Source organism: Spea bombifrons, chromosome 4 (genome assembly GCF_027358695.1).
Source record: "Spea bombifrons isolate aSpeBom1 chromosome 4, aSpeBom1.2.pri, whole genome shotgun sequence".
Lineage (NCBI taxonomy): Eukaryota > Metazoa > Chordata > Amphibia > Anura > Pelobatidae > Spea > Spea bombifrons.
Genome location: NC_071090.1, coordinates 34,656,858 through 34,671,781, shown reverse-complemented (window position 1 = coordinate 34,671,781; position 14,924 = coordinate 34,656,858). Strand labels below are relative to the sequence as shown.

Sequence of the window (14,924 nt, the reverse complement as noted above, 5' to 3'; positions counted from 1 at the left end):
TCCTCAAAAAATGCATGAATCATGCATGTGAGGCCTTGTTGGAATCATGGGATGTTGGTGAACAAAATGTGGTGGTTTCTTCCACTGTTGCACTTATGGTGTGCAAGAAATTCAGTGCAACATTGAAATGTATGTGTTAAAAACGCAATAAAATAATTTCCCTGTGAAGTTTGGCAGACATCAGTGAAGAAATGGCTGGCTGAAAACTGTCAAAACTACCCTAGTTGAACACCTTGACTTGTCTACTGTTCATAAATATATACTTTTATGGGGTAATTTACCGTGAGGGGCTTCCAAAATCTCCCAAATGGGATATGGGCCCAGTAAACCAATTTCTGAAAATTCCAAATTTGAAAACTAAAATGTGCATGTTCCAGTTTTGCCCTCATAGCTTCCTCAAAAAATGCATGAACCATGCATGTGAGGCCTTGTTGGAACCGGGGGATGTTGATGAACACAATTTGGTGTTTTTTTCTGCAGTTGCACATATTCTATACAAAATATAATATAAAATCTAAAGCAACATTGCAACATATGCAAAAAAAAACATATACAAATACAAAAATACCTCAAAATTTGGCAGCAATTGGTTTGTACACCTTGACTTATCTACTGTTCATAAACATATAATTTTGGGGGGATAATCAGTATCTGTGACAACTATTGCAGTTATTAGCCTACCATGCCAAATTTGAAAAAATTACATTTCAAAAACGTGATGCATGCCTTGCAATATTTGCCCTATACTGGTCAAAATAGATGAAAATCCTGGCCATGTTGGGTGGTTTCCAAATCAGACAAGTTAATGAATATATTTGGGATGATTTTTTCCCATTGGTTCAATGTGTGTACAATTTGTATGTATACAAAACTTTTTCCAGTTTATTTCAAACAAAACAATGTACTACCCAGCTTAACCCCTTAAGGACAATAGGGGTCTTTACTCGTAGTATATTGTGGGACAATGGCTATTTTAACATTTTTCGGTGTTCCTGTTTAGCTGTGATTTTCTTCTTTCTCATTTCGTGCTCCCACACATATTATATATTGTTTTTTTCAGGACAAACAGGGCTTTCTTTAGATACCATTAATTTTATCATATCATCTAATTTACTATAAAAAAAAATGATAAAATATGGGGATTTTTTGTTAAAAAATTACTTTTTCTCACTTTTTAAACAAAAAACTTTTACTCATCTGCAAAAACGAATGAAAAAACCTGCTAAATAGATTCTACTATTTGTCCTGAGTTTAGAAATACCCAATGTTTTTATGTTTTTTTGCTTTTTTCTGCACGTTATGGGGCAATAAGTACAGGTAGCGTTTTGCTATTTCAAAACCTTTTTTTCCAAATCTGGTAATTCTTCCCCCCTTGTGCCATTTCGGGTATCTTTGAAGCCGGCCAATGCAATTTACCCCATCAAGTCATATATTTTTAAAAACTAGACACCCCAAGGTATTTCACATGCTGGTAATTTAACCCTTTCCATGCACTAATTTTACCACCAGCCTTTGTGAAACTTTATGGTAGTACATTTTTTTGTATTTTTTTCACACACGTTGTACTTCAGGTATAAATTTATCGCTCCTGGTATATGTCCCTGTCAAACAACACCCCAATATGTGTTCAGTAACATCTCCTGAGCGCAGTGATACCCCACATGCATGGGTTTGTTGGGTTATTTGGGAGGTAAAAGGCCGCCTTTGTGAGGTGTGTATTTTTTGGCCATTTAGACATCTGATCCTACTGCCCCCATGTCCCATATTTGGGACACCTTTGAACCCCCCGGCCAATTCAATTTATCCCATCCACTCATGCATTTTTTAATACGAGACACCCTATGGGCATTTGTAATGCCAATATTTTAACTCTTTCCATGCTGGAATTTTTATAAAGATAAAGAACTTTAGGACTTGCTTATTAATTTTTTTTTTTTTGGTGACAGTGGGGATTTTTATATGTTATCATATTATTTTTATTTTTTTTAAACATTTTTAAAAAAAAAAAAATTTAAAATTTTTTAAATTTTTTTTTTTTTTTTTTTTTTTTTACTAATCACTCATTAGTGAGCTGGGCTCCATTGACCTTGCATGGTTGGATGCAGTACCTGCATTCAACCTGCAGGAGGAGCTCGAGAGTTCACAAGAGGGTCTGGATAGACCCTCTATGAACTCATTTCTATTGTTAATGCCATCCTGTGAATGACGGCAACGTCATTTACAGGATGGCACTTGTGGTTGCTCTTTGGAGCAATCACAAGGTGATCGGGGTAGGGGGGTAGTGTTACTGACATGCCTCGATATCGAGGCATGTCAGTAACACCATTTATGCTTAGGAAGCGATTCAGATCGCTTCCTAAGCTGTTTTAGCCGGGCGCCGCCGCGATCTTTCATGATCGGTGCGGCGGCGGCCATTTTTCTTCCGGGGAGGGCTGCCGAGGGCTGCCCTCCCCGGATCCACGGTCAGCCTCACTTGGGAGGCTTCCGTGGATGCTGCAAAGCCGCCGATCGCGGCGAAAACGCCGCGATCGCGGCGATGCAGCTATTTAACGGCAGCCCGTACATGTACGGGCATTGTCGTTAACCCGTTGCACGGCAACCCCGTACATGTACGGGGATTGTCGTTAAGGGGTTAATATGATTTCAAATGAAAGCCCTACTTGTGCTGGAAAAAAAAAATATATGATTTGTGTGGGTGCACCAATTGATAAGAGAGAAATTACAGTTGAAGAAAGACATAGCAAAAACACAAAAATGGCTCCGGCCCTTTAGCGACACCTTAGTATCAAAATCCCGGTCCTGAAGGGGTTAAAGGTATTATTGGCCTCCTTCACACTTTTCAGCTCTGTAACTTAAGCATTTGAATCTAGAAATATATATATACACAAAATATAAAATACTTTTTAAAATATACATACATTTTCCAATGCAATATTACATACATAATATAGATCTTTAAAAGTATTGTTTTAGGATAACAAGAACAAATACTACTTAAAATAACTTTGCCAGTGTGTAGGCCTTTGCTAAGTAGTTGCGTTGTTTCATGTAAAGTTGTATTATATTACTATTATTATGTTTTATTAAACACTTTCAATTATTTGTTTAGCAAAACGACTTAATCCAGGCATTTGTAGGTACCCTGCAATGTTCCGTGGTAAGTGTGTCATGCTTATACCCTTTATATAAAGAATTGTACTTTATATAAAGCAACATTTAAAAAAAAATCATTAACAAATAGTAATGCTCTAAACATAAAAAGTAGCTTAAGGTTTGGCGTTAATTATATTTCTGAAAAACTGTCCCATTTTCTATTTGGCTGGCTGCCTATTGATACATATGCCAACACTCCAAAGTGGGTTCAGGGCAAGTTCTGGCTTCTACCAAGAGAACTTCCTGGATGCTGTCTAGGTTACCTCTATGGTGGGCTGCAGATGACAAATGTGATTTCATAGAAAAAATATCTAAATATAAAATAGAAAATAAAATGTAAAAGTGTTTCATAATGATATTGCACACAAGTGGATGTTTACAGGCAATTGTTTTAGATGTTCCTTAGGAAAATTGTATATTCTTTCCGATCAATGGCCACATTGTACTTTGTTCTGATAAATAAGACAGATCCAGTACTATACTATGAATCCTATACTTGGGAATCCTCTGGGTTTTGCTTGGAGACCATCTTCCAGTAGTTCACTTGGGTGTACCCATGATAATACATAGTGTTGCAAAGGCGTTGGAGAATTCAAGTCTTCTGCAAACTCACTCTAGAGAATAGATCGATTGTAAGATTTTCTTTCCTATACAGGTGGACCTTCTTAATGGTGATGACTTGCCTGGCTTAGGTGGCTAAGTGAAAGAGTAACATACTTTGCTGTAAGTTGTTTTGTAATACTTCCATCTGTATTATTTACATTTTGTAATAATTTCTCTAATTACATAGTAGTTTTAGTAAAATAATGTATTTTATTTATAAAGTCTGAATAAAAAATTGTAGTCCATAATTTTACCTAAAACAAACTACTTTCTAAACCTTGTGTGTATACTGCAAGAGTTGGTGTAAGATTGAACTAAAAATATATCTATAGTTTTGATTCTCAAAAAAATGAGAATTCAATCTCTAAAGCATTTATAGACATTTATTTACACAGCAGTTATCATTTGCTTTAAATGGTGATAAGCGGAAAGTGTTGATACAAAATATAGGCTGAATTAAAGAGAAAAGCAGTGAGAGGCCTGGGCGATAAAGAAGCAGAGAAGTGCTATCACTGGAAGCTGGATTTTTGAAAGGACATGCACAGCGTGAAGCAGAATGTATAGAAAATGACCACAAATTTATTGTATGGTCAGAAGGGACTAGAAGTAAGGCAATGCATACAAATACTTGAAGTTTACAGAAAATGTTCACTGATTTAACTTAAATTACAAATAAAGATAATTTGGATTTGGTTACCATTGCAGTTGTGGTTTTGTGAATCTCATAACTGGGATATAACAGGAAAGGAGGCAGTGTTACCAAGTATTTATTAGGTCACATTGTATTCAGGGTGTTACAGGACAAGATTTGGTCGATACAGAAACTACAAAGAAATATTTAATATAGTTACAGACAGATCTCCAGTGGCAGAACTGGATAGTATATTAGGAAAGGCGTTAATTAAGCAAGCATTTAAATATTTGTTCATGTGCCATATGGGGGTTGGAATGTCATTTTTGCTCTGAGAGAACCAAGTCCTTATAAAATCATTGTTACACCTTATAATTATGGAACTAATGTCTATGTAAGCCAGGAGGACTATTCAGTACAGAAAGAATGAATGCAAGTATACAAAATGATTTGATTTAGTCTTACTGAAAACAAGATGTCAGGAAAGACTTAGAAACCATATTATGTATATCTTAGGCGTAAGATGAGAGAGCAAAAAACGTCAAATATGTAATGTCGAATATTAGTACATATTATTCTGTAAGGTCCATATTAGTATGAATGCAGGTAATACTATTTTTTTTGCTACTATTGACTACTTATGAATCAAGCATTAATTGTTTTCTATATTGTTAAATGTATTCTTTTTTGTGCATTTAAATAGTATGCTTTTAAAGCAAACAGTTTGAAATATAGTGTTTTTATTGTGCATCATAAACTACTTGACTAAGTTTTTTCTTTCTAATAACATTGATCACTGATTTGGATTTCATATTTCCACCACAGTGTTACTTTACGTTGATGCATCATGAAGAAAACGTCGTTGCTATTTTACGTAATTACCTTATTTGATTTGATATTCTTATAAATCATATTCTTATGTTCTATTATAATTCTAATAAATACATTGCTTGCAAACTGAAATGAACCTCCATTCTGTTTTGGTTTTCATTTTATTGCATGGCTTATTAACTTGTATGTGTTAGGATACTGTAAAATGTTCTTTAAATCAATTTGTCTCTGTTGGAAATTAAATGCTATCCTGCTTGTTTAAAGCTTACAACCAAAGTAGAAGGTATGTCTGTTATTTGCACCCTTATTTGCATATATCCGCTGTTTTTAGACCTAGATTGAAGGCAAAGATTTGGGTCGAGGTGTGACCCAGCTGTTTTGCCCTTGAATTTGTTCTAGAATATACAGATCAAAAAGAAGAAATACTACAACACAGCACAGCACACAAATAAACAGTGTAATCAAGTATATACAAACACATACTTACATGTTGTTTTATATATAAGTGTGTGTTACACCTATTCTGAGTCATACGACCCAAAGAAACACATTTCAACTTTAGTAGCAACAGACTGTGGGAGTTAGTAGTGTGTGACAGTGTTGGATTAAGCTGAGTTTGAAGTTCATCTCTCTACCATACTGCAGGTGTCTAGTACCATAGAATGGAAATATTTACTGGGGCGGGGTGGATTCGGACAAATTAGGCAGGGGACTATGCCTGGACACAGTGTATTTCTTGAAATACTGTTTCTGAATTGACTTTAAATTGTACGGTTATACTACCAGCAAAACCTCTTTTGGACAACGCAAGTAACTAATCAGAAAAATATTGCTGACAAGTTAGGCAGAGCAGATGACTTTTTCATTTTTTACTATGACTGCAATTGATTTGGAAATGTCTGCGAGGTATCTGAGTGATTCCAGTTTTGGTGGGTTGAGGAAAGGCGGCAGCAGGCATGTACAAAAATGTTGTCAGATGACCCCTGATATACTTTTCCCAAATAGTCTGAAGACTTCTGGAGTAAAAAAAATACAACAGTTGCATGCAACAGCAAAAGTAAAATGTAATGTCCTGACTGTAGTAGTGGCAAAATATTTTCCACTTCACCTATCAAAGCAATCTTAGCCACTACCAAGAACTCACAGGGGAGCATGTTCTAGTGCCTTGGGGAGATTAAAGGTGAAGATTGCATGTATGCTTTTCTGTGGTGAAGCAGGGAATAAAACACCTAGCGGTATCACCACAAGTCTCATTGGTGCCACCGCTACTACAAGCACTGCCAGCATTGGAATGTTTCTAGCTTGATAGAGTTAAAGATGGGGAGGCACTGTCAGGTGATAACAGATCTATCAAGAAAGTGAGGAAGAAGAGGAAAGGTGAACCCTTGTGCACAAGTGGAAAAAATGTCAATGACCTTGATTTTGATTATGAGCAAGATCGGGCAACACATCTTCTATAATTTCTGTTAGATAAGCTGCTCCTTCCACTCTGTAGAAGCAGTGGCATAGCTTTACACCTGGTTCCTCTACATGTGCTGGCATAATTGCCACCACCAGCATCAAAAATACCCTCATGAATGCAAAAAAGAAATACTAAGTGTGGGATTATTTTGAGAATGTGGTAGATGGGTACATTGCAAGGTGCAAATTGTGTCATAAGATGCTGGGTAAGATGTTAGGGTGATCAATTCTGTAGAATTTATTTTTTAATATTTGGGTAATTTCAGTACTTCACCAAGTACTTCATTGTAAAATGAGATGTTTTAGCTTTCTATGGTGTCCTCTCCCCCATCCTCCAATTGGTGGGGATTATCACCAGAAGCTCCGCCATTTTGTCAGACGTTCTCATACGGTTATCTTAGGGAAAAATGGCAGTGCTTCCGATGGCGTCATCTTCCCTGATCTTCCAATCATTGGAGAGGACACAACCACAGGGGAGCTGGTATAACCAAGCAATGATGGTTTTGCTTGGTGCACTTTTATTGTGTCACAAATGACATTTTGTACACTCTCACGTACGCTCTGTCTTCTATTCCCTGTATGGGGAATAGGCGTGCACGTTTCCTTCAGTGCACTCACCGCACTATTAGTAGGTGTGCGTGCATGGCGCTCATGTACATCCGGCCATCAAGGCCTGTTACCCAAAGGTAAGACGCGGCAGTGGTCACAACAATTCCACTTATAAAAATAGAGCAATGCATCATTCTGATGTTTGGAGGGATGGAATTAGACATCAGATGTCTTTCAGGGCAGCATCTTACAAATCACCAAGGGAGTTGCCCAAATTGTTATACACTATCAATGTCTCAAAAGTATAGCAAGATGACACACATGTATCAATATATATAAAGTTGGAGATGGAAAACACTAAGCTAGTAGTTGTGGAAGTTGAATTTTGCTGATTCTGGATGTCAGCACAATGATCTTTACCTCATTGCTTATTCTGCTGATAGCAGATAAGATAACACTACAATCACCTGTCTACCTCATTTCTTAGTTTACTTATGTCTTGTTTGTGTCTCGGAAGAATGTGTACATATGGTATGTTTTCGTGTGTTTTCTTTGCTCTAAGTGCCTTGTTGCAAAAGAATCAGAGTCCGCCACGACAAAGGACAAGTTGTCCCTTTCTTGACCTTCTGTAAGTAAAGATTTCACATGTCTGGGGGGGGGCTATTTTTTCTTCACCTCTTTAAACCGTGTGTGTCAGCAAATCAAAGTAAATATACCAACAGATGGCTAGACAATATGCTAATAACTGTTTGCGCTTCTTTGCCTATATATTGTTAGAAAATTAAGGAGGGGAAGAGAAGTCTGCAAACTGGACTCTCCCCTGTGCGCACTTGAATAAAGAAGCTCTTGCTTACTCAACTCATTGAACTGGTGTCGTCAGATTTCTTGCCGACATTCACACTTGGGGGCTCGTCCGGGATCCCAACAGTCTCGGAAGCGGTAACCGAAAGAGCGGACTAAACCTTGATCCACCTAATCCTTGGCCATCAAAAAGAGGTAAGGCACCTTTTGAAATGCCTATAGTTTAATTATTGGGTGGATGAGGGTAAGGTCGTCCTCGGTATTCCATCCGGGTGACGGGATCCAGAGTTGAGTAAGTAAGACCTATAAGATCTTGAATTGTTTAAGTGTAAGTATTGTTTTCTACATGGTCAGGGACCATTGTAAAGTACCTAGTTGTGAGAGACTAGTGTAATTATTGTTTTCTACATGGTCAGGGACCATTGTAAAGTACCTAGTTGTGAGAGACTAGTGTAATTATTGTTTTCTACATGGTCAGGGACCATTGTAAAGTACCTAGTTGTGAGAGACTAGTGTAATTATTGTTTTCTACATGGTCAGGGACCATTGTAAAGTACCTGGTTGTGAGAGACTAGTGTAATTATTGTTTTCTACATGGTCAGGGACCATTGTAAAGTACCTAGTTGTGAGAGACTAGTGTAATTATTGTTTTCTACATGGTCAGGGACCATTGTAAAGTACCTAGTTGTGAGAGACTAGTGTAATTATCGTTTACTACATGGTCAGGGACCATTGTAAAGTACCTAGTTGTGAAAGACTAGTGTAGCTATTTGAGTACATAATCACGGGCTATTGTAAAGTACCTAGTGGTGAGAACTAGTGTAAATATTTTGAAGTACATAGTCACTGATTATTGTAGCGGTGGAGATGAGGAGTTTGTTGTCAAAAAATGTGCTTAAGGGGACGCCCTTAGAATATATGATAAGGAAACATGGAAAGGAGGCAGGAAAATATATGTCTCATTGGAATGAAAGCCGTTATGTTTGGCCAGCTGGTGGTAGTTTGAATGTAGAAATACTAGATAATTTGAAAGAATGTTTGAATATGTGTGATGTGAAAAGGAATGAGAGAATGATTTTCTTGAAATGGTATCAAGAAGGGTGGGACAACGTTAAAATACAGAAACAGCAGAAGTTACTAGATCCCACCTGTTCTGCCAATTCCCAATATCCTTGCCGCCCGGCAGGTAACTTTAAGAATCAAAAGGGTGCTCAAACACCTCAACCTGTTGAGACTTCTAAGAAAGCACAGGAGGTGTCTGTAACCCCAGGACCACCTAAGGTCCATAATTCGCTATATCCATCCTTAGATCCATCTGATCTATGGACTCAAGAATTATTTGACCCACCCCCATATAATGGACCTCAACCAGCAGACCCTAATATGCCTGGTTCTAATCAACACCCTGCAGGTCCAGAAGCAGAGTTGCCACTTTCTTTGGAGCTTGTCCCGTTTGTAACACCAGCTCCTATTTCACCCCTAGACCAAGAAAGGCAATCTGATCCTCCTAAAATATCAAGGTCCAATATTCAGCCCACAGGACCATCATGTAGAACTAGATCCAGAAAGCCCCTTTTAGATCCTCATTCAGATTCTGATGCTGAGGAAAAAACATTTGTGCATGCTATGCCCATGAGAGAGACTGGGGGGGCTAGAGATGAGAGAGGTGTACCTCTATCGGTCCATCATCCATGGACACCAGGGGAATTATTGCTGTTGAAAGATCGATTCCCCAGACCTGAAATTGTTGGTCAGTTTTGTAAAGAATTACGTAGTGTGTCTACTGCTTATGATCCAGTGAAAAAGGATTTTATGCAATTGTTTGATTTGGTTATGACTGACGCAGAGAGAAAACAGTTAATTGAAGCTTATAACAGAACTCCTGATGTAACACCTTGAGCAAATGAACTGTTTATTGAGAGATTGAGTACTGAGAGACATCAGACAATAGATTGTATAATGCAAGCTTGTGAGACTGCATGGCTACAGTGACCTGACTGGAGAAAGATTAACTCTACAATGCCAGGAAAGAATGAATCAGTAAGTGAATTTGCTGATAGAGTAGCGAAAGTTGTAATAGGACATAGTGGTGTGAGAGATCCAGAGGTGAATGCAAGACAGTTGATTGTATCTTGATTTGTAAAAGGGTTGATACCAGACTTCCATAAGGGTGTCACTAATAATGTTTTACAATGGGAAGAGAAGCCGCTTTCTGAAATGATAGCAGCTGCTAAACATTTTGAAAAGCAAAAGGAAGTGAATAAGGAACGTCAAGAGAAAGTTAGAGAGAAAGAACAGAGAATGTTGATGGAAAGTCAGACAGTTCTATTCACAGAACTCTCTGTCTGATGTAGTGGGAGATAACGGACAATCTTCCTCTAGAAAGGAAATTAGAAAGAATGTTATTTGTTTTAATTGTAAGTTGCATTTGGCTAGAAATTGTAGATCTGCTAGACAAACTGATAACAATTTGCCGATGCTGGCTGTATTGAACCTAATACTGACGATGCTGAATTGGTTTACCCTTTCAGTTAAAAGAGGCTTTGTGTAGTGCCCTGCTCTTGGGCTCCCTAACTATGATATGCCATTTACTTTGTTTTGTCATGAAACACAGGGTAATGCCTCTGGAATACTAACCCAGAGCCACGGAGAGGGACAGAGACCCCTTGCCTACTATAGCACTCCACTTGATTCTGTGGCAGCTGGATTAACCCCTTGTTTGCGGGCTGTGGCGGCGGCTGCTGCCTTAGTGGAATCAGCACAGGTCATAGTTCAGGGACAGGAACTGAAAGTGATGGTTCCTCATGCAGTGAGTGCATTGTTAACCCATCGATCGACATAATTTACTAATAGTAGGCTGACTAAATACGAGATTGTTTTGCAGGGTACACCCAATGCCACCGTCCACCGGTGCACAGTGTTAAACCCTGCCACTCTTTTGCCAGATCCAGAGGAGGGACCTCCTCATGATTGTGTGATTTTGACAGAACAATTACAAACTACTCGCGACCGATTGTATGAGCGACCTTTGACTGACCCTGATATTGAATACTTTGTAGATGGTTCCTCATTTATGGATATTGATGGCAGGCGTTGTACTGGGTATGCTGTAGTTACATCAGAAGGAAAAGTGGAAGCTAATGCTCTCACACCTCACTGTTCAGCACAGGTGGCTGAATTAGTTGCTTTAACTAGAGCATGTATTTTGGCTGCTGGTCGTTCTGTTAATATCTACACTGACTCACGATATGCTTTTGGTGTTGTTCATGATTTTGGAGCAATCTGGAAATACAGAGGTTATTTAACCTCTTCAGGGTCTCCTATTCTAAACCACAAGTATGTGCAGGCTCTATTGAATGCATTGTTGCTACCAACTGAAATAGCAGTGGTTAAGGTTTCAGCACACACTAAAGGAAATGACAAGGAATCAGAAGGAAACAGGTTAGCAGACAAAGTAGCTAAAGAAGCTGCACTGCAACCTATAGAGGAAATGGGATCATATCCTCTGAGACAGACCGACGACCTAATAGATATTCCATTGGCACTAGAAAAATTCTATGATCAAATAACCAAGGAAATTGTTGATGATTGGATAAAAAAGGGAGCCAAACAAGTAGGCAAAATCTGGGAAGGCCCAAATGGGAACTTTGCCCTACCACCTGATCTATTACCTTATATGTTAAGGATCACTCATGGAGTTTCACATAACTCTACCCAAGCAATGGTGGACCACTTAAGAAAAGATTGGTGGTACCCAAGATTACGTGAGATAGTCCAAGATTTTTGTAAACAATGTGTAATTTGTCAACAATATAATGTGGGGAAAAGGGTGACGACTGATGGGACTGGAAAGACTCCCTGTCCTCGAGGACCCTTCAAAAATTTGCAAATTGATTTCATTGAAATGCCTAGATCTTTACATTATCAATATGTACTAGTGGTGGTGTGTACATATTCCCGCTGGATAGAAGCCTATCCTTGCCAACATGCAGACGCTCTAACAGTTGCTAAAAAGTTGTTACAAGAGTTCATTCCTAGGTATGGAATTCCTCAGCATATCTACTCTGATCAAGGAACTCATTTTACTGCTGAGATAGTGCAGGAGATAGCACATAGGCTAGGAATTGTGTACCATTTACATTGTCCCTACCATCCACAAAGCGCAGGAAAAGTAGAACGCGCTAACGGCACCTTAAAGAATAAGATTAGCAAGATATGTGCCGAGACAGGTTTAAAATGGCCAGATGCATTACCTATAGCCTTAATGTCAATAAGAAATGCCCGACACTCAGCTATTAAATGTTCTCCTCATGAACTCATAATGGGTCGACCCATGATAGCTGCTAATACTCTAGAGTTACTAAGACATGATCATGCTCTAACTGATGACACAATAGAAATGTATTGTAAAAAACTAATAAAATCTCTTGAGCAATTTAAATCCCAGGTTGCTGCTGTGCGCACGAACACCGAGGACGAAAAACCAATTCATCACATCGAACCAGGTGATTACGTGCTGGTAAAGCATTTCCAACGGGAAAAGACTCTTCAGCCCAGGTGGAAAGGTCCATACCAAGTACTACTGATCACTAAAACAGCTGTAAAGGTATCTGAAATTACACCGTGGATTCATTGCACTCATCTTAAATTGGTGCCAAAACCCAATCCACGCTCCTAAGTTAACCATTCCATCGGGCACAATAATCCCAGCTGGTTAACCAACATAAAACGAGATTGGCAAGAGCCCCTCGTGAAGATACGAAGAATGAGGTCATCAGGAGATGCAAAAATGTTTGAGTATATTATCGTTACTTGTTTTATACTAAATGTATTTGCTATTTTTTTTCTTTTTTCCTTGCAGTCCTTTTCAGGTGTTCAGATCAGAACCTACTAAAAATATAGCAGAAAATAAGATACATTCACGAATTAAACATGATCTGCATGCTTCTCCTTGGGAAAAAGATAATACCTTTTGTAGAAATGTTGAGAAAGGTGTATAATGCTTCTATTGTCTCGGAGCCTTGTTGTGTTTGTGGATATATTCCGCATACTCAGCAGAGCCCTGCATAGGAATACCTTTTACAGGGGAATATTTACATTGTAGACAATAGTGTTTCCATAGAACATGATATGGAAAAGGTGAGCGAACTTCAGGAAAGACTTAGATCTAGGGAGACTACTTGGAATCCTTTTGGTCTGGGCGGACTATTTGATTCACTTGGAGCAAAGCTGATGTCTGGTATGTTTGTGTTGCTTGTGACTTTTGTATGTATCTATGTAATTGTTGTTTGTTGCAAAACACTAATTCAAAAGTGTCTCGGACCAACAAGAGCAATGCCACAGATACAGGAGGAGAAATATGATGATGACTTCCCACTTGATGCGTTTCCCCTAGAGACTATGCACCGTGACATGTTTGAAGATCAATATAAGAAGGAGCAAGTCTCATGGAATTGGCCAACTTATAACTCCACTGGACTCTGAAGAAATTGATTCTTACAGTGAGTCCGTAAGAATAAAAAGGGGGGACTGTGGAAGTTGAATTTTGCTGATTCTGGATGTCAGCACAATGATCTTTACCTCATTGCTTATTCTGCTGATAGCAGATAAGATAACACTACAATCACCTGTCTACCTCATTTCTTAGTTTACTTATGTCTTGTTTGTGTCTCGGAAGAATGTGTACATATGGTATGTTTTCGTGTGTTTTCTTTGCTCTAAGTGCCTTGTTGCAAAAGAATCAGAGTCCGCCACGACAAAGGACAAGTTGTCCCTTTCTTGACCTTCTGTAAGTAAAGATTTCACATGTCTGGGGGGGGCTATTTTTTCTTCACCTCTTTAAACCGTGTGTGTCAGCAAATCAAAGTAAATATACCAACAGATGGCTAGACAATATGCTAATAACTGTTTGCGCTTCTTTGCCTATATATTGTTAGAAAATTAAGGAGGGGAAGAGAAGTCTGCAAACTGGACTCTCCCCTGTGCGCACTTGAATAAAGAAGCTCTTGCTTACTCAACTCATTGAACTGGTGTCGTCAGATTTCTTGCCGACATTCACATAGTGTAATACAATACCAGTATAAGTATAAAAGGCTAACTTAGTATACATGTGAGATGTACAGCATGTCTCATATTTAGCTAGGGTCGCCATCTGGCCGGTATTTCACCAGCACAGCTTGTATTTAGAGCACCCTGCCGGACTCTGTATTATAAAAATACCGGCAATCCAATGGCAGCGCAGCACTATGTCTATGTGCCGGTGCCACGTTTGTGGCTGAGCCTGAGACTGATCACTGGGGAAGTGATGTTTCATTTCATGACATCACTTCCCCCAGCGGCGCTCTGGAATCTGGCCGCATCCGCCGACCGGCCGGCCTGTGTAAGCTCGCTGCCTGTGGAGGAAAAAAGCCTTATGTCCCTACTCCTGCCTGCATTCAGAAAACAAAACTCAGTGTGATGAACAACCTGTGGACGGATGAGAGGAACAGACTTTCAGTTGGGATTGTGAAAAGTGAGCTTTGCATTCGTTATAATTTGGTTTATTTTTGCTTGGAATTTTATGATCTAGCAAGGAAAAACACATTTTTGAAGGCAGCAAAATCAAATGCAAAACTATTTGTATTCAGTGTTATATTTGACTTTTTTGTAACGATTAATATTTTAAAGCCATCCTGTTTTTAGTTGTTGGTAAATAATATTACACATAAGTGTGTATACATAGGAGCTGTTTAAATGTTTGCATTTGTACTATTTGGTGAAGTTGTCAGATGTATTTGTATTTAGTGTTCCCTTTAATTTATTAGTTTTTGTTCAATAAATAAATGTATAATTATGTGATTTTATTCTTTAAATGTTTTTGTGTGATTTACATAGAAACATAGAAAGTGATGGCAGA

General features: G+C 38.5%; 1 long non-coding RNA gene across 1 annotated transcript in view; it reads left to right on the top strand.

Annotated features, from left to right (window-relative positions):
- The first annotated feature begins 3,832 nt into the window (after positions 1-3,832).
- Positions 3,833-14,924, top strand: part of LOC128490164 (uncharacterized) — a 328,195-nt gene continuing 317,103 nt past the window's right edge. Inside the window, exon 1 of the long non-coding RNA XR_008353923.1 lies at positions 3,833-3,845. This is a non-coding gene — a long non-coding RNA (uncharacterized LOC128490164). The remainder of the gene's footprint in view (positions 3,846-14,924) is intronic.